Source organism: Arachis stenosperma, chromosome 4 (assembly GCF_014773155.1).
Source record: "Arachis stenosperma cultivar V10309 chromosome 4, arast.V10309.gnm1.PFL2, whole genome shotgun sequence".
Taxonomy (NCBI): domain Eukaryota; kingdom Viridiplantae; phylum Streptophyta; class Magnoliopsida; order Fabales; family Fabaceae; genus Arachis; species Arachis stenosperma.
In genome coordinates this window covers 59,824,494-59,845,236 of record NC_080380.1, presented here as the reverse complement: position 1 = coordinate 59,845,236, position 20,743 = coordinate 59,824,494, and the positions used below count along the sequence as shown (strand labels likewise).

General features: G+C 35.0%; 2 long non-coding RNA genes and 1 other non-coding gene across 5 annotated transcripts; all 3 read right to left on the bottom strand.

Moving 5' to 3' along the window:
• Nucleotides 1-655: 655 nt before the first annotated feature.
• LOC130976399 (uncharacterized) lies at nt 656-6,711 on the bottom strand. The gene is made up of 4 exons (XR_009084670.1): nt 6,014-6,711; nt 5,791-5,892; nt 5,466-5,662; nt 656-2,620 (listed from the first exon to the last, which is right to left on the bottom strand). It is a non-coding gene; the product is annotated as an uncharacterized LOC130976399 (long non-coding RNA).
• Nucleotides 6,712-9,309: 2,598 nt separating this feature from the next.
• Nucleotides 9,310-13,280, bottom strand: LOC130973669 (uncharacterized). 3 transcript variants are annotated; one of them, XR_009084232.1, is made up of 4 exons: nt 12,686-13,280; nt 12,463-12,614; nt 12,140-12,336; nt 9,310-9,449 (listed from the first exon to the last, which is right to left on the bottom strand). It is a non-coding gene; the product is annotated as an uncharacterized LOC130973669 (long non-coding RNA). The 3 variants fall into 3 exon arrangements; XR_009084231.1 differs by having other exon boundaries at nt 12,463-12,564; XR_009084230.1 differs by having other exon boundaries at nt 12,463-13,280.
• Nucleotides 13,281-18,714: 5,434 nt separating this feature from the next.
• LOC130977844 (small nucleolar RNA R71) lies at nt 18,715-18,822 on the bottom strand. Its single transcript, XR_009085518.1, has one exon. It is a non-coding gene; the product is annotated as a small nucleolar RNA R71 (small nucleolar RNA).
• Between the last annotated feature and the right edge of the window lie 1,921 nt (nt 18,823-20,743).

Below are 20,743 nucleotides of genomic sequence, written 5' to 3'. Positions count from 1 at the left end.
TGTAGTTTAAACTCAATACTAATTATTCAAATTAAATGATATAACTTTTTATTATTTTTCTATTACCGAAACTTTAATTTCTATTTACAAAATATCTAATTATAATAAAATTACTTAAACTTTAAGTATTTATAAAAATTCATTTAATCATTCCTAATAAATAAATCTCCTAGAGCTCAAAGTAATAAAATAAACCATAATTTATTCATAATAGAAATTACTTAAATTAAATTATATAATACTTCCATCACTAAATTTTATTTCCAAAGCTTATGAAATAACCAATTATAAAAATTACATAAGAATATTAATTAACATAAACTCCAAATATTAATAGAATAAATCGTAACTTTTTCAGGATAAAAGTTACTTAAATTAATTGTACAATTCTTTCTTATTTTTCAATTACTAAAATTATACAAAATATTTTATTATAATAAGATTACTTTAAAATATTAATTGATTCAAAATAAAACTATCTCTGAATCTATTTAATTAGTTCTAATAAAATAATTTCTAAAATTATAAAGTTTAAACTCAATAAGGTAAAATCACAATTTATTTATATTTAGATTTTTCAAAAATGCGGGATGTTACATTCTATCCAACTTACAAAAATTTTTGTCCTCGAAAATTGATATAAGATGGAGAAAATATTTATATTCACATCCCTTTTTGAATATTTTAAAGAGATCAAGAAATTCATATCACAAACATAGAAGAAAATATACTAGGTGTTGCAAAAGTTGATAAAAAAAATAATTTCACGCAAACCAAATTTCAAAATCCAAAATTAAATAGGTACAATGTTCGTTCAGAACTCTTAACAAAGCATGATCACTTCCTTTCGTCGTCTCAAAACTCCATAACTCCTTATAACTTCATAGACTAACCAGATTCACTTTCCGTATGCACAAATCGTGTCCCTAAGAACTAGCGCATATAAGGAATACGAAACATGAGAAGAGAAAGACAAACAGCACAAAAGGTTTATGCGAGAAATTGGGGGAATACTCAAATTCACAGTTGAACAAGATGGCATTTCGCAAGGATTTGAAGGAATACGTAAGATCATCAATAAACAAGGATATATATAAGCAATGAAATGTATCATAAGGAAAGTTAATTCGAAAGCTTAAGAAGAAATTTTGAATCGAACAGTTTCAATATGAACATCATAGGAAAAATAGTACAATTTTGAACAACTTCAATTTGAAATAGAGGGAATTAGTTTATTTTTTTTTCAAAAGAATATATATAAATCTAACATTTTCCAAAAGTACTGAACTAAGTATAAACAATATGTTATACTGATTTAATTTCAAATCAAAACAAATCATGCATGGTTTGTAAACTAAAGCTTGGAAGATACTTAAGTACATAGCTATAGAATTATAGTAAAGTTGGCAGAAAATCAGCTTCTATTTAAAGAATGAATTCTGAAATAAAATTTTCTAAAAATCAATAAAAGATAAGTGGTATATCACAAATAAACAAGATTAAACTATATAAAGAAGTTTCAAAGTTTATGTAAGAAAGTCTAGGCTGAATTAAAAACAATTCCATCAAAATTTAAGTAAGGGTTGTGGATACAGTCAAGTAAGAAAAGTTGTAAATTGAAATTTTTCTCGAAGAGAATCTGAAACAAGTACTCAAGAAGGAAATTTCAAGAGATAGTATACTGCACCGAAATAATTCCGAATTCAGAGCAAGGAGCATAGAGCTTGTAAGGTAAGGATAAATGTTTAAAAGGATTCAAACAACAACCAGACACAGAGTCAAGCAAGGACATGCACGAATGATAATACAAGGTTAGCAAGAATGAGATCAAAAACTAGAAATTCCAATACAAATAGTAGAGAAAGAGATAACGCTAAGCACGAATAAAGAGCATACGTCGAAACGGAACTAATCTCTAGAATTTAGTTTCTAACATCCCCAAAACCTCGTGTTTCGAATTAACCTATCACTTCTATTTCGTCTATGATAACCCATTAGTATTTTCATATACATAAATCATTAGTATTAAGTTGGCCAAACTTGATACCATGAGGTATTAAATGGTAAACTAATAGCATTAATCACTAGACAGTCATGCATATAAAACATAAAATCTTGTCATCAGAACAAGTTAGAAAGCATGACAGACACTCAGAGTATGCAATGAAGCATAGTCAGTCCACTCCTAAGGCTCTACAGGAAGGACTGCTCTGATACCATATTGTAACATCCCTTCCAGCAAAATACCTTGCTTAAGTCAGGGTATTTCTACTAAAAAGAACATTACGTAACCTTCTCTAGTATTAACTACTTAATTATCGAGCTTTTGTATCGAGTTTGCATCTTAGTTTTAAGAAAATGCCAGAAAATTTTGTTTTTATTCATTAAAGACATGTATCAAGGATAAACATTGCAAATAGTAATAACAATCACAGGGGTATTATTATTAGTAATTCTTATACATATGAAGTCATATAAACCCAAATACAATATACCTACCCCTCTGATAAAATAAAACTTCAAAGGAAAAGAGCGAGGGGACTCTATGAAAGCAATTAAAACCATAAAGGAAGCCTACTAATCGCTCGCAGCTTCAAATCACATCTTCAAACCTGTGTCACTGAAAGGGTGAAAAATTTGGGGGTGAGAACCAAACCACATGTTCTCAGTAGAGGTCGAGAATGCCGTTAAAGTAAAGAATAAAGCGCAAATAGTTAATTTCATCCAAAGACATCTAAAAGAAAATTAACCTCTTTTAAAAGCATTAGTTAATTATTTAAAATCCTAGACCCACATTTTCTTTATAAAACTCGTAAAAGTTTCCTAGACTGTATGAATGACCAACCTCTTCCAAGCATAGGTTCATTAAGTCTATGCTGAACCAGTTTGATTTTTCATACTTTACTAGACCTTAACATAAAGAAGTTACCTACGCGGTATAAATGATCATCCTGCTCCAAGCATAGGTTCATTAAGTCTATGCTGAACCAGTCAGATACTTTATACAAAACTAGACCTCAAACATACCAGTCACGGCCTCAGACCCAAACAACTCAATCAACATCCAATCACTACAATCCAAACAATCAGTTACAAACACAGGTAATGAGGTTCAAACACAATCAAGAGCATTTATATCAAGTATAGCAAGTAGCAGTTAAACAGGATTATTCATTTAGGCAAACCAATTACAATATACACACCCAAACAATGTCACATAGATGCATATGATGAATGTCTAGTCCTAGTACAGGCCATGAGCTCATGTGTCGGTTGGCTGCCCGCAATCCCGATTTCCCGAATACGATTTTCCGTTCCTAAATAAATGCGCATATGATAATAGCCGCTCATTTGAGACAGCCTCTGCTTACTGCAGGAAAATATATATATACTCTGCTCTGCTCTGGGGAAGCGGAAAATGGCTGTAGGTAACTTAATTTCCCTACAGAAGCTCTGGGTTGTATTAAGCAACTAATATATATTAAATATAGCTCTGGGTTGCATCAAGCAACTAATATATATATAAATATAGCTCTGGGTTGCATCAAGCAACTAAAACATATATATAAATATCTCTTTATTATATTACTCTTCTCTTTATTTCTCTTTACTCTGTTCTGGTTTCTCTTTTCTCTGTATCTCTTTACTTTCTCTCAATACTCAACAATCTCGTATACCAAATAATCTCTTCTTAAAAGAATCATTGAAGTTTCTATCATTAAATAAGCCTTAAATATTTATTTTGATTAAGTCCTTATACTTTTATAAAAATTCGGACATAATCTCTTCTGAAAATAGGACTTAACCACCCTTACGGGTTCAAACCAAACAATTCACTTTACTCTTTTCAACCTTTCCAGCATCACATCAACTCAGAATCAAGCAAAATTCCACATTGAATCAGCCATATAGCACTAATGTTCATCTTTAGTTTTATAAACTCATAACTGTCACTAGGACATCCTCAACACTCTATCTTCTTTTCTGTTTTTAATATAGCAAATAAACTCGGAATTGCGCAAACTTTATGTCCAGGCGTTCATCTTGAAATAAGCTTTCTAACAAACTAAAGATCATAATTTTCTGGTTTCTCTAGCCTTAGGAATAAAGGAAAAACCGAGACTGCTCTGCAGTGCGTAAAACCAGAAAAACAGCAGCAGCATGTGATATTCAAAATTCAATATAAAATCCAAGTTAAATCCAATGACTTTGAAAATTAATACAGTTCAACTATACTCATCCAAGTGTCTTTTCCAATTGGTTTCAGGTCAATATCAGTTTTGATGAAGAAGTTATATAACCTAGAAGCTGACTAATTTTCTGCAGAATTCTGCTTTAAAAGTTAATGAACTTATCTGCTTTCAAGTCCCATAACTTACTCATTAAAACATGGATAGCCCTGAAATTTAAGTCACATATGCTAAACATACTTAAGTTTCACTTCCAATTGGTTGCACCTCGATATCCAACCAGGTTCAAAAGTTATAAACTTCCAAATTTACTAATTTAAGAAAACAGAATCCGGCCTTTGCTGCATAATGCATCGTATTTCAAAAATTTGTATCTTTTAAACCGCAAGTTCAACCATTCTGAAATTTTACGACATAAAAATAATAGGACTAAAGTTTCATTTGAAATTGGTTCCATTTCAAAATTCAATTCGGAACATTCACAGCAGAGCCAACAAGTTACTGCTGTTCCAAAAATTCTGCAGTAAAAATCAGATCCCACAACCATTACTCAAAAATTCACCATAAATCTTATGTTTAATGAAAAGATCTCAAACTCTCCCATTCAGTCCCAATTATTCCCAAGTTTAACCAGGACTTGGTTTAACGCAATTCCGATCATCACAGAATTAGTTACAATCTTTCGAAGTTACTGTTTTCACTTAAAGGTAATGCAGAAATTCAGATTTTAAGGCTTAACTTTGAAAAATCATAACTAAATATTCAGTTAATACGAAACCTTCAAATTTAAATCCTAACAACTACACTTGTTAAAGTTTACTCAGATTTTAATCTCATACCATTTCGATCACTAGCAAATTACTAGGCCGTCCTCAAAGTAACCATTCTATTTTGAAAACCAGATTCTTAATAATAGTTCAGTCTTTTAGGCCCTAATTCTTCAACAATTCTCAATCCAGTATCAAATATATCAAATGATTATCTTAGTCTCAACCATTTATACATAATCAGTCAAAACCACAATCCTCTACTAATCTCAAGTCACTTTCACAGCCATAGCAATATACCAAACAACCATTTCAACAACCAACAATCAATAATCCAATCATCTACCATACATAATTACAATCAATTCAATCACAGCACCAAGCACAATTGCAATCACAATACAACATTCACATAATCAATTAATTACTCACAGCTATTAATACTATTTGCAGTTATTCAGTAAACCTTGTTGGCATTCCTAAATTAAAATCATTTTAAACCCCCAACCTCGATGTCGCAATCGCATACTTTAACGTAACAACTCCCTTCCCTTTTAGTTTCATGGCAACAGCAGTGACTCTCACGCAACTGGAACGGCAGAAGCAATAACCAGAATAGCAGCATTGTTAATCATCACAGCAGTGATCGGGGTTGTAACCAAGCAAAGGATTCAAATTGGGTGGAAATTAAGAGCAATCACAGCCCTGGGAATTTCAAGACAGGGCACATACCAGAGTCAACTCAAAACAAGTATAGCAGTGACAATAAAATGTGTTATTAGACAATGATCAAGGAAAAGATCAATCCAGAGTTCAAATAGCATCAGACTCACCAATAGCAATTCTAACAGATTCATAATAGCATCAACGCCGGTATTCCAAATAATAGCAGTAGAGAAACAGGTGCAGCAAAGGGGCATGAACGACGGGGTCGACTAGGATTCAGATTGACGATGGAGACAACAATACAAAACAGGAACATACACTATTGTATTCAGAATGAAAATATAGTAGAGAAATAAAAATTGGGAAGCAGAGCACGAGCAAGAGTGTTACAGTTTCAAGAATGGAATTGGGAATGCAGGGGAAGCTACTGTCGGGTATTTCAGTGGCGCCTCCCTTCAAGCTCAATGATGATTGAACTGTGACGGCGAGCTCCCTTCAACGGCAGCGCTAACGGCGGTGCGCGGCGTTGGCAGCGACGACTCCAACACGGTGACAAAGGCAGAGCTTCTTCTCGGTCAGCGGCTTGCAGCTCACAGTTTCCTCCCAACGTCGTTCTTCCTCTCCTCTTCGTGGTTCTGCTTCTGACGGTGGTGACACGTGTGACGGGCTCCACGGCTGCGCGGCGCAACCTCCTCCCTCTCCGTCGCGAGTTCGTCCCTCTCTCTTTCTCCTGACGCTCTTGATGACGACGGGCTCCAAGGTGGCAGCAGGAAACTCGAAGGCGTTCGGTCTCCACAGCGACAGCAGTGAGACGCGGTGATGGCGGGATGGACGGTGGCTGGACGACGATGTGGTGTAGTCCCCTCTCTTCCTCTCAGCTCCCTCAAACGCTCTCCTCTCCTCTGTGTGTGTGTGTGTGTGTGTCTGCGTTTTGGGAGAAAGGGGGTAAGGGGTTAGGGTTTGTGAATTGGGAAAATTAGTGTTTCTGAATGAATTTGGGAATTTTTGGGATTTAGGGTTAGAAATTAGAATTTTATAAAAGAATATGGATAGATATGAATAGATATTTTGATAAAATTGGAAGGTAGAGTAATTTTAAAACCAAATATACTCTATTAAAAATATATAAGAACATTATTTATCAACATATTGCTAAGTTCAATTAATTATGTTTAGTTTAAATTATAAAATAAGCATATTAATCACATTTTTATAAAATGTAGTTTAAACTCAATACTAATTATTCAAATTAAATGATATAACTTTTTATTATTTTTCTATTACCGAAACTTTAATTTCTATTTACAAAATATCTAATTATAATAAAATTACTTAAACTTTAAGTATTTATAAAAATCCATTTAATCATTCCTAATAAATAAATCTCCTAGAGCTCAAAGTAATAAAATAAACCATAATTTATTCATAATAGAAATTACTTAAATTAAATTATATAACACTTCCATCACTAAATTTTATTTCCAAAGCATATGAAATAACCAATTATAAAAATTACATAAGAATATTAATTAACATAAACTCCAAATATTAATAGAATAAATCGTAACTTTTTCAGGATAAAAGTTACTTAAATTAATTGTACAATTCTTTCTTATTTTTCAATTACTAAAATTATACAAAATATTTTATTATAATAAGATTACTTTAAAATATTAATTGATTCAAAATAAAACTATCTCCGAATCTATTTAATTAGTTCTAATAAAATAATTTCTAAAATTATAAAGTTTAAACTCAATAAGGTAAAATCACAATTTATTTATATTTAGATTTTTCAAAAATGCGGGATATTACATTATATCCAACTTACAAAAATTTTCGCCCTCGAAAATTGATATAAGATGGAGAAAATATTTATATTCACATCCCTTTTTGAATATTTTAAAGAGATCAAGAAATTCATATCACAAACATAGAAGAAAATATACTAGGTGTTGCAAAAGTTGATAAAAAAAATAATTTCACGCAAACCAAATTTCAAAATCCAAAATTAAATAGGTACAATGTTCGTTCAGAACTCTTAACAAAGCATGATCACTTCCTTTCGTCGTCTCAAAACTCCATAACTCCTTATAACTTCATAGACTAACCAGATTCACTTTCCGTATGCACAAATCGTGTCCCTAAGAACTAGCGCATATAAGGAATACGAAACATGAGAAGAGAAAGACAAACGGCACAAAAGGTTTATGCGAGAAATTGGGGGAATACTCAAATTCACAGTTGAACAAGATGGCATTTCGCAAGGATTTGAAGGAATACGTAAGATCATCAATAAACAAGGATATATATAAGCAATGAAATGTATCATAAGGAAAGTTAATTCGAAAGCTTAAGAAGAAATTTTGAATCGAACAGTTTCAATATGAACATCATAGGGAAAATAGTACCACAATTTTGAACAACTTCAATTTGAAATAGAGGGAATTAGTTTATTTTTTTTTCAAAAGAATATATATAAATCTAACATTTTCCAAAAGTACTGAACTAAGTATAAACAATATGTTATACTGATTTAATTTCAAATCAAACAAATCATGCATGGTTGTAAACTAAAGCTTGGAAGATACTTAAGTACATAGCTATAGAATTATAGTAAAGTTGCAGAAAATCAGCTTCTATTTAAAGAATGAATTCTGAAATAAAATTTTCTATAAATCAATAAAAGATAGTGGTATATCACAATAAACAAGATTAAACTATATAAAGAAGTTTCAAAGTTTATGTAAGAAAGTCTAGGCTGAATTAAAAACAATTCCATCAAAATTTAAGTAAGGGTTGTGGATACAGTCAAGTAAGAAAAGTTGTAAATTGAAATTTTTCTCGAAGAGAATCTGAAACAAGTACTCAAGAAGGAATTTCAAGAGATATACTGCACTGAAATAATTCCGAATTCAGAGCAAGGAGCATAGAGCTTGTAAGGTAAGGATAAATGTTTCAAAGGATTCAAACAACAACCAGACACAGAGTCAAGCAAGGACATGCACGAATGATAATACAAGGTTAGCAAGAATGAGATCAAAAACTAGAAATTCCAATACAAATAGTAGAGAAAGAGATAACGCTAAGCACAAATAAAGAGCATACGTCGAAACGGAACTAATCTCTAGAATTTAGTTTCTAACGTCCCCAAAACCTCGTGATTCGAATTAACCTATCACTTCTATTTCGTCTATGATAACCCATTAGTACTTCCATATACATAAATCATTAGTATTAAGTTGGCCAAACTTGATACCATGAGGTATGCAATGGTAAACTAATAGCGTTAATCACTAGACAGTCATGCATATAAAACATAAAATCTTGTCATCAGAACAAGTTAGAAAGCATGACAGACACTCAGAGTATGCAATGAAGCATAGTCAGTCCACTCCCAAGGCTCTACAGGAAGGACTGCTCTGATACCATATTGTAACATCCCTTCCAGCAAAATACCTTGCTTAAGTCAGGGTATTTCTACTAAAAAGAACATTACGTAACCTTCTCTAGTATTAACTACTTAATTATCGAGCCTTTGTATCGAGTTTGCATCTTAGTTTTAAGAAAATGCCAAAAAATTTTGTTTTTATTCATTAAAGACATGTATCAAGGATAAACATTGCAAATAGTAATAACAATCACAGGGTATTATTAGTAATTCTTATACATAGGAAGTCTATAAACCCAATACAATATACCTACCCCTCTGATAAAATAAAACTTCAAAGGAAAAGAGCGAGGGGACTCTATGAAAGCAATTAAAACTATAAAGGAAGCCTACTAATCGCTCGCAGCTTCAAATCACATCTTCAAACTTGTGTCACTGAAAGGGTGGAAAATTTGGGGGTGAGAACCAAACCACATGTTCTCAGTAGAGGTCGAGAATGCCGTTAAAGTAAAGAATAAAGCGCAAATAGTTAATTTCATCCAAAGACATCTAAAAGAAAATTAACCTCTTTTAAAAACATTAGTTAATTATTTAAAATCCTAGACCCACATTTTCTTTATAAAACTCGTAAAAGTTTCCTAGACTGTATGAATGACCAACCTCTTCCAAGCATAGGTTTATTAAGTCTATGCTGAACCAGTTTGATTTTTCATACTTTACTAGACCTTAACATAAAAGAAGTTACCTACGCGGTATAAATGACCATCCTGCTCCAAGCATAGGTTCATTAAGTCTATGCTGAACCAGTCAGATACTTTATACAAAACTAGACCTCAAACATACCAGTCACGGCCTCAGGCCCAAACAACTCAATCAACATCCAATCACTACAATCCAAACAATCAGTTACAAACACAGGTAATGAGGTTCAAACACAATCAAGAGCATTTATATCAAGTATAGCAAGTAGCAGTTAAACAGGATTATTCATTAGGCAAACCAATTACAATATACACCCAAACAATGTCACATAGATGCATATGATGAATGTCTAGTCCTAGTACAGGCCATGAGCTCATGTGTCGGTTGGCTACCCGCAATCCCGATTTCCCGAATACGATTTTCCGTTCCTAAATAAATGCGCATATGATAATAGCCGCTCATTTGAGACAGCCTCTGCTTACTGCAGGAAAATATATATATACTCTGCTCTGCTCTGGGGAAGCGAAAAATGGCTGTAGGTAACTTAATTTCCCTACAGAAGCTCTGGGTTGCATTAAGCACTAATATATATTAATATAGCTCTGGGTTGCATCAAGCAACTAATATATATATAAATATAGCTCTGGGTTGCATCAAACAACTAAAATATATATAAATATCTCTTTATTATATTACTCTTCTCTTTATTTCTCTTTACTCTATTCTGGTTTCTCTTTTTCAAACCAAACAATTCACTTTACTCTTTTCAACCTTCCAGCATCACATCAACTCAGAATCAAGCAAAATTCCACATTGAATCAGCCATATAGCACTAATGTTCATCTTTAGTTTTATAAACTCATAACTGTCACTGGACATCCTCAACATCTTCTTTTCTGTTTTTAATATAGCAAATAAACTCGGAATTGCGCAAACTTTATGTCCAGGCGTTCATCTTGAAATAAGCTTTCTAACAAACCAAAGATCATAATTTTCTGGTTTCTCTAGCCTTAGGAATAAAGGAAAAACCGAGACTGCTCTGCAGTGCGTAAAACCAGAAAAACAGCAGCATGTGATATTCAAAATTCAATATAAAATCCAAGTTAAATCCAATGACTTTGAAAATTAATACAGTTATTCAAAATTCAATATAAAATCCAAGTTAAATCCATGACTTTGAAAATTAATACAGTTCAACTATACTCATCCAAGTGTCTTTTCCAATTGGTTTCAGGTCAATATCATTTTTGATGAAGAAGTTATATAACCTAGAAGCTGACTAATTTTCTGCAGAATTCTGCTTTAAAAGTTAATGAACTTATCCGCTTCCAAGTCCCATAACTTACTCATTAAAAATGGATAGCCCTGAATTTAAGTCACATATGCTAAACATACTTAAGTTCACTTCCAATTGGTTGCACCTCGATATCCAACCAGGTTCAAAAGTTATAAACTTCCAAATTTACTAATTAAGAAACAGAATCTGGCCTTTGCTGCATAATGCATCGTATTTCAAAAATTTGTATCTTTTAAACCGCAAGTTCAACCATTCTGAAATTTTATGACATAAAAATAATAGGACTAAAGTTTCATTTAAAATTGGTTCCATTTCAAAATTCAATTCGGAACATTCACAGCAGAGCCAACAAGTTACTGCTGTTCCAAAAATTCTGCAGTAAAAATCAGATCCCACAACCATTACTCAAAAATTCACCATAATCTTATGTTTAATGAAAAGATCTCAAACTCTCCCATTCAGTCCCAATTATTCCCAAGTTTAACCAGGACTTGGTTTAACGCAATTCCGATCATCACAGAATTAGTTACAATCTTTCGAAATTACAGTTTTCACCTAAAGGTAATGCAGAAATTCAGATTTTAAGGCTTAACTTTGAAAAATCATAACTAAATCTTCAGTTAATACGAAACCTTCAAATTTAAATCCTAACAACTACACTTTTAAAGTTTACTCAGATTTTAATCTCATACCATTTCGATCACTAGCAAAAATACTAGGCCGTCCTCAAAGTAACCATTCTATTTTGAAAACCAGATTCTTAATAATAGTTCAGTCTTTTAGGCCCTAATTCTTCAACAATTCTCAATCCAGTATCAAATATATCAAATGATTATCTTAGTCTCAACCATTTATACATAATCAGTCAAAACCACAATCCTCTACTAATCTCAAGTCACTTTCACAGCCATAGCAATATACCAAACAACCATTTCAACAACCAACAATCAAAATCCAATCATCTACCATACATAATTACAATCAATCAATCACAGCACCAAGCACAATTGCAATCACAATACAACATTCACATAATCATTAATTACTCACAGCTATTAATACTATTTGCAGTTATTCAGTAAACCTTGTTGGCATTCCTAAATTAAAATCATTTTAAACCCCCTACCTCGATGTCGCAATCGCATACTTTAACGTAACAACTCCCTTCCCTTTTAGTTTCATGGCAACAGCAGTGACTCTCACGCAACTGGAACGGCAGAAGCAATAACCAGAATAGCAGCATTGTTAATCATCACAGCAGTGATCGGGGTTGTAACCAAGCAAAGGATTCAAATTGGGTGGAAATTAAGAGCAATCAAAGCCCTGGGAATTTCAAGACAGGGCACATACCAGAGTCAACTCAAAACAAGTATAGCAGTGACAATAAAATGTGTTATTAGACAATGATCAAGGAAAGATCAATCCAGAGTTCAATAGCATCAGACTCACCAATAGCAATTCTAACAGATTCATAATAGCATCAACGCCGGTATTCCAAATAATAGCACTAGAGAAAAAGGTGCAGCAAAGGGGCATGAACGACGGGGTCGACTAGGATCCAGATTGACGATGGAGACAACAATACAAAACAGGAACATACACTATTGTATTCAGAATGAAAATATAGTAGAGAAATAAAAATTGGGAAGCAGAGCACGAGCAAGAGTGTTACAGTTTCAAGAATGGAATTGGGAACGCAGGGGAAGCTGCTGTCGGGTATTTCAGTGGCGCCTCCCTTCAAGCTCAATGATGATTGAACTGTGACGGCGAACTTCCTTCAACGGCAGCGCTAACGGCGGTGCGCGGCGTTGGCAGCGACGACTCCAACACGGTGACAAAGGCAGAGCTTCTTCTCGGTCAGCGGCTTGCAGCTCACAGTTTCCTCCCAACGTCGTTCTTCCTCTCCTCTTCGTGGTTCTGCTTCCGACGGTGGTGACACGTGTGACGGGCTCCACGGCTGCGCGGCGCAACCTCCTCCCTCTCCATCGCGAGTTCGTCCCTCTCTCTTTCTCCTGACGCTCTTGATGACGACGGGCTCCAAGGTGGCAGCAGGAAACTCGAAGGCGTTCGGTCTCCACAGCGACAGCAGTGAGACGCGGTGATGGCGGGATGGACGGTGGCTGGACGACGATGTGGTGTAGTCCCCTCTCTTCCTCTCAGCTCCCTCAAACGCTCTCCTCTCCTCTGTGTGTGTGTGTGTGTGTGTCTGTGTTTTGGGAGAAAGGGGGTAAGGGGTTAGGGTTTGTGAATTCGGGAAATTAGTGTTTCCGAATGAATTTGGGAATTTTTGGATTTAGGGTTAGAAATTAGGATTTTATAAAAGAATATGGATAAATATGAATAGATATTTTGATAAAATTGGAAGGTAGAGTATTTTTAAAACCAAATATACTCTATTAAAAATATATAAGAACATTATTTATCAACATATTGCTAAGTTCAATTAATTATTTCTAGTTTAAATTATAAAATAAGCATATTAATCACATTTTTATAAAATGTAGTTTAAACTCAATACTAATTATTCAAATTAAATTATATAACTTTTTATTATTTTTCTATTACCGAAACTTTAATTTCTATTTACAAAATATCTAATTATAATAAAATTACTTAAACTTTAAGTATTTATAAAAATCCATTTAATCATTCCTAATAAATAAATCTCCTAGAGCTCAAAGTAATAAAATAAACCATAATTTATTCATAATAGAAATTACTTAAATTAAATTATATAATACTTCCATCACTAAATTTTATTTCCAAAGCATATGAAATAACCAATTATAAAAATTACATAAGAATATTAATTAACATAAACTCCAAATATTAATAGAATAAATCGTAACTTTTTCAGGATAAAAGTTACTTAAATTAATTGTACGATTCTTTCTTATTTTTTAATTACTAAAATTATACAAAATATTTTATTATAATAAGATTACTTTAAAATATTAATTGATTCAAAATAAAACTATCTCTGAATCTATTTAATTAGTTCTAATAAAATAATTTCTAAAATTATAAAGTTTAAACTCAATAAGGTAAAATCACAATTTATTTATATTTAGATCTTTCAAAAATGCGGGATGTTACATAACCACACTCCTCAACACCCATATCAAAACTAGCATGATCACCCTCATCCTTATAACCCAAACCCACCACCATACCCTAAGGATAGACTCTCTAGGATTGAAACCTTACTTGAAGGTTTATACAAGGAAGTCCAGGACAACAAAGCATTCAAGGATGAGGTGCGAACCAACATATAGAACTAAGGAGATACCATCAAAAGACTGGAGTCCCAAGTAGGGTATCTATCCCAGCAAATTCCTAAGTCCATTGACAGCTTCCCAAGTGACACAGAGAAGAACCCCAGAGGAGAAGCTAAGAAAGTAAGATAGGAAGAGTGCAAGGTCATCACCACTAGTGATGAAGTGAGTATGGGGGAAGCAATCACACAAGCAAACATCTTCAAGACAGTCCATAAGATAAGCATGAAGAGAGAAATCAGGAACCCAACCCTCCACAGAAGGAGAAGCCAAAAGAAGAGGGTCTAAACCTATATGAACCTTTTCCTCAAAGACTCAAAGGTGATGAAGCAAGAAGAATATACTCAAGGTTCCTTGATATGTTTGCATCTCTTCATGTAAACATACCATTCATTAAAGCTCTCCAACAGATGCCCTCATACATTAAGTACATAAAAGAGCTGCTGACCAGAAAGAGTTCATTGAAAGGTGGGCAAACAATACTGATGAACAAGGAGTGCAGTGCTCTCATCCAACCACAGCTACCTATAAAAAGAAAAGACCCAGGGAGCTTCCACATCCCTTGTGCTATAGGCGAAACAAAGATTGACAAAGGACTTTGTTACTTGGGAGCAAGCATCAACTTAATGCCCCTCTCCCTCATGAAGAAGCTCCAAATCAATGAACTAACTCCTACTGATGTAATTATCAGATTGGCTGACAAAACTCAAAAACAAGCAATAGGAGTAGTTGAAAATGTGCTGGTGAAGGTTGGGAGCTACTATCTTCCTACAGACTTTGTTATCCTAGAGATGGAAGAAAGTCATCTCCATCCAATCATCTTAGGAAGGCCATTCTTAGCCACTGCTAGGGCACTTATAGATGTGGAACGGGGAGAGCTAATCTTAAGGATACATGATGAACAACTCACCTTCAATGTCTTCAAATCATGGCAAGAAGCAAGTCAAGAAAACAAAGAATCAAGAGAAGAGCATAATGAAGCACTGATGCAAGAAATAAGCAGTGAAGCTCAAACAACACAATTGGAAACTCCATCGGTTGGAAAGCCATATATTAAGAAAGAACCACATTCAAAGGTAACTCAAAGGTCATGCAAAGCTAGCAACAAGGATCCCTTAGAGAAAGAATCTATAGAAAGTAAGACAGCATTAAGAGAAATAAGGAGGAAAGTACCCGGAAGATGGAGAAACAAGAAGATCCCTACAGAGAATTTCTCCCCAGGAGATGAAGTGATCTCTGCTCACTATCCAACCATCCCACCTCATCTTCCTACCATCCCATCTCAGCTACCTCAAGTATACATCATCAACAAAGTCTTATCCTTGGAACATGTGGAGCTTCTTGATGCCAGGGCATCTAGGCCAGTTTCACTGACCTTTTCTTTACTGTTTTAGGGTAGTTTCATGCATTTTCTTAGTGAATAAGGCAAGTTTTGGATGAAATTACACTTACACCTTGATTCAAGCAACTTTTGTGAACTTTGCATAATTTCATGAGTATTTTTCCAGAATTGCATGATAAATTGATGATGCATAATCTCATGACTTTGGCAAGATCTTTGATGCACTTTAATTGTTTGTTTTCAGGGCGAAGGAAGCAAGGAAGAACCATGTTAGTATTCACGTTAACCTTAACGTGAACACTAACGTGGAATAGTAAAGCTTGCAACGTTAATGAGAAAAGTGATCACCAATAATGCCTGCAAAGCCATCCAAAGCTCACGTTACTTGCCACGTTAACTAAGTTCACGTGGTAGTTAACATAGAAGAAAAAGGAACTCCAACGTTAATGGTAAAAGTGAACACCACTAACGTTGGAGAACTTGGCAATGATCAACGTTAAGAGTCACGTTAACTTAGTTAACGTGAACCCTAACGTGGAAGAGGAAAACAAAAGCCAACGTTAGTGACACTCACTTTTGTCACTAACGTTGGACCAACTAGCATTGCCTACGTTAACTTTCATGTTAAGACCATTAACGTGAAAGTTAACGTGGAGTTGAGATCAAGGAACCAACGTTAGTGACACTCACTTTTGTCACTAACGTTGGGAGATGGCTTCACTACTACGTTAAGAGACACATTAACTTAGTTAACGTGAGTTCCAATATGGAGAATGTGGCATTTGGAGCGTTAGTGACAAAGGTGAGTGTCACTAATGCTCTCAAAGGTGGATCACACCTACGTTAAGAGTCACGTTAGCTATACTAACGTGGACTCTAACGTAGGAACATAGGGGCACTAAGCAACGTTAATGGGAAAAGTGATTCCCATTAACGTTTGCGAAGGGGTATAAGCCAACGTTATTGGGAAAAGTGAGTCCCAATAACGTTGGCCAATCTTTGAGAAAGCAACGTTAGTGGTCACGTTAAGACCACTAACGTTGGATTTAACGTGGATATATGAGGTTGGAACGTTAGTGGAAAAAGTGAATTCCACTAACGTTCTCGAACCCACAATGGCAATCAACATTAAATCTTACCAAATACCCAAAACCCAATTCATATTTCTCTGTAAGTTGGGCCCACTAAAGATGAGAACTACTTCAACTCAAGATCCAAAGCCCACATCCAAGACTTGAAGAACTCACTAGAAGATCAAGAGGAGTAGTATATATAGGAGTAGTTTTGAACTAGAGAGAAGCTTGGCACTTTTAGGAACTACTCTATATAGATTTACTTTTTTGCACTTTTAGGATGGATTCTTTTTTTCTGCCATTTTTCATTTCTAGAGCTATGAACAACTAAACCCCTTTCATTGGGTTAGGAAGCTCTGTTGTAATTTGATGGATCAATTATAGTTTTCATTCTTCTTCTTCTTTCTTTTCTCTTGATCTTACTAGAAAGCTTTCGATCTTAATTCAATTGGTTAGTTGTCCTGAAAAAGAAACTCTTCATAATTGGATCTCCTTTGAGCCTTGGAAAAGGGATGAGGAGATCATGCTAGAAATGCTTTCTCATGTTGGACCAAATTGGGGTCTGGATGGATATAGTGACATGTAATCCTCCCAACACTTTGATTTGGAAATACATGTGGTATAATCAGTGACCACACTTCATCTCTTCCCATGAGTAATTAAATCAAGGAATTGGGCAATTGTTCAAGCTTAGAGAGATTGGATTACCAAGGAATTGGGAACCAATCACTTAAGATTGCCAAGGAGATCAATGAATGCATTGATTGAGGAAGTGATGAGAATGAACTTGATCCGGAGAATGCAACATCTCCTAAACCCAATGATTTCCCGATTTCTGATCTTACCCATTCTCTTTACTTTCTGCCATTTAATTTTATGCTCATTACCCCAAATCCCTATTTAAGATTCTGCACTTTAATTTCTGTTATTTACTTTCCAGTCATTTAAATTTCTGCATCTCAATCTAAATTCTGTTTAGCTCAACTAGCATATTCTTCTAACTAAAATTGCTTGACCAATCAATCCTTGTGGGATTCGACCTCACTCTATTGTGAGTTTTACTTGATGACAATTCGGTATACTTGCCGAAGGGAAATTTGTTGAGAGACAAGTTTTCATGCATCAAGTTTATGGCGCCTTTGCCGGGGCTTGATTTTGAATCAACAATGATTAAGTTTGAAGATCACTAGATTGAGCATTTTTCTTTTTGTTTAGTTTATTCAGTTAATTTCTTATAGTTTATTTTAAATTCTTCCTCACCCCCTGCACCCTCTTTTATTTTTCGTTCTTTCTTTCTTTGATTACAATTCTGCTCACTAACCCACTAACTGTTTGATAATTTGCATCACTCACACTAACAATTACTCTAACAAGAATAGTTTCTTCATTTTTTTCTCCTATTGTGCAATCTGTTTGTTGTATGACAGGGAGAAGAGAAGGGATTTCAACATCCTTTGATTCAGAACCTGAAAGAACCCTTTTGAGACTAAGAAGGGAAGCAAGAGGGAAAAGGATTATTGGTGCTGAGGAAGGAAAGAAAGAGTATTTTGAACCCAACATGGAAGAGAATTTGGAGAACAATCATGAAGAAGAAGCTCATAATCATGTCAGAGAAGGCCATGCAAACTGGGCTGGGCAAGAAAGGAGAGTTTTAGGATCATATATCAATCCTAATCCAGGAAACTGTGGAAGCAGCATTCAGAAGCCCACCATACATGCCAACAATTTCGAGCTAAAACCCCAGCTCATCACTCTTGTGCAGAATAATTGCTCATTTGGAGGAGGTGCTCAAGAAGATCCTAATCAACATTTGACCACCTTCCTGAGGATTTGTGACACAGTGAAGTCTAATGGAGTCTACCCAGATGTCTATAGGTTGCTCTTGTTCCCTTTTTCACTCAGGGACAAGGCATCCAAATGGCTTGAATCCTTCCCAAAGGAGAGCTTAACTAATTGGGAAGAAGTGGTGAACATGTTTCTGGCAAGATTTTACCCTCCTCAAAGAATCAATAGGCTAAGAACTGAGGTGGAAACTTTTTGACAACAAGATGGTGAGACACTTTATGAAGCATGGGAGAGATTTAAAGACCTGACAAGGAGATGCCCACCAGAGATGTTTAATGAGTGGGTTCAACTTCACATCTTCTATGAAGGTCTTTCCTATGAGTCAAAGAAAGTTGTGGATCATTCATCAGGAGGCTCTCTAAACAAGAAGAAAACCATTGAAGAAGCCATAGATGTCATTGAAACAGTTGCTGAAAATGACTACTTCTATGCCTCCGAAAGAAGTAACACCAGAGGAGTAATGGAGCTGAACCACATGGATGCATTGTTAGCTCAAAACAAGGTGATCACCAAGCAGCTAGCAGATCTTACCAAGAAGGTGGAGGAGAACCAAGTTGCAGCAGCCATCACCTCATCATCAGCTCAAGAAGGAGTAAACATAGGAGAAGAAGGTGATTGGGAGCAAGCCAACTATGTTGAAAACTCACCTAGACAAGTCCATGATCCATACTCCAAAACTTACAACTCTGGATGGAGAAATCACCCTAACTTTGGATGGGAAAACCAACAAGACCAAGGGCAAGATCAGAGACGCCACAACCTCAACTCCAACAACAATGCTACTCATCAAAATACCTCACAGAGATATTACCAACATCCATCTAACCCACCTTCTCAACCACCTAATCTCAACCCACCATCATCAACAGATGATAGGCTCTCAAAGATTGAAGCTCTACTTGAAAACATATGTAGAGAAGTCCAAGACAACAAAGTGTTTAAGGAAGAAGTGCGAGCCAATATCAAGAACCAAGGAGAAAACATCAAGAGATTGGAGTCCCAAGTAGGGTATTTATCTCAACAAATTCCCAAACCCACTGATGGATTCCCCAGTGATACAGAGAAGAATCCAATAGGAGAAACAAAGAAGGTGAGATGGGAAGAATGTAAAATGATAACCACAAGCAATGAGGGGAGTATGAATGGAGTAGAACACCTCCAGAATAACCAAAAGGAAGGCCAGGAGGAAGGAAGCTATATAACTCAACTTACATCCAAGGAAGAGCTAAAGAAGAAGGAGGTGTTGAACCCATATGCACCTTTTCTCCACAGGCTTAAAGGTGGTATAGTAGGGAGAATGTACTCAAGGTTCCTTGATATGTTTGCATCTCTTGATGTAAATATACCATTTATTAAAGCTCTCCAGCAAATGCCTTTCTACGTAAAGTATATAAAGGAGTTACTAGCCAAAAAAAGTCCATTAAAGGGTGGACAAACAATAAAGATAAACAGGGATTGCAGTGCTCTCATTCAACCAGGGCCACCCACAAAGAAGGAGAATCTAGGGAGTTTCCACATTCATTGTGCCATAGGAGGAACAATGATTGACAAAGGGCTTTGTGACTTGGGAGAAAGCATCAACTTAATGCCTCTCTCCCTCATGAAGAAGCTCCAAATCAATGAACTAACTCCTACTGATGTAATTATCAGGTTGGCTGACAAAACTAAAAAACAAGCAATAGGAGTAGTTGAAAATGTGCTGGTTAAGGTTGGGAGCTACTATCTTCCCACAGATTTTGTTGTTCTGGAAATGGATGAGAATCCTATTTATCCCATCATTTTGGGAAGACCATTCCTAGCCACAGCCAGAGCACTCATAGATGTAGAGCGAGGAGAGCTAGTGCTGAGAATACATGATGAGCAGCTCACTTTCAATGTTTTCAACCTCTCACAAGAATCAAGTCAAGAAAATAAAGAATTAAGAGAAGAGCAGAATGAAGCACTGATGCAAGAAACAAACAAAGAAGCACAAACAACACAATTGGAAACCATATTGGATGGAAAGTCACATATTCAAGAAGAACCTCATTCAAAGGTAATCCAAAGAGAACCAAAACCACCAGATTCATGCAGAGGAAACAACAAGGATCCCCTAAGGAAAGGAGCTATAGAGAACAAGCAAGCATCAAGAGATACAAAGAAGAAAGTTTCAAGGGGATGGAGAAATAAGAAAATTCCTACAGAAAATTTCTCGC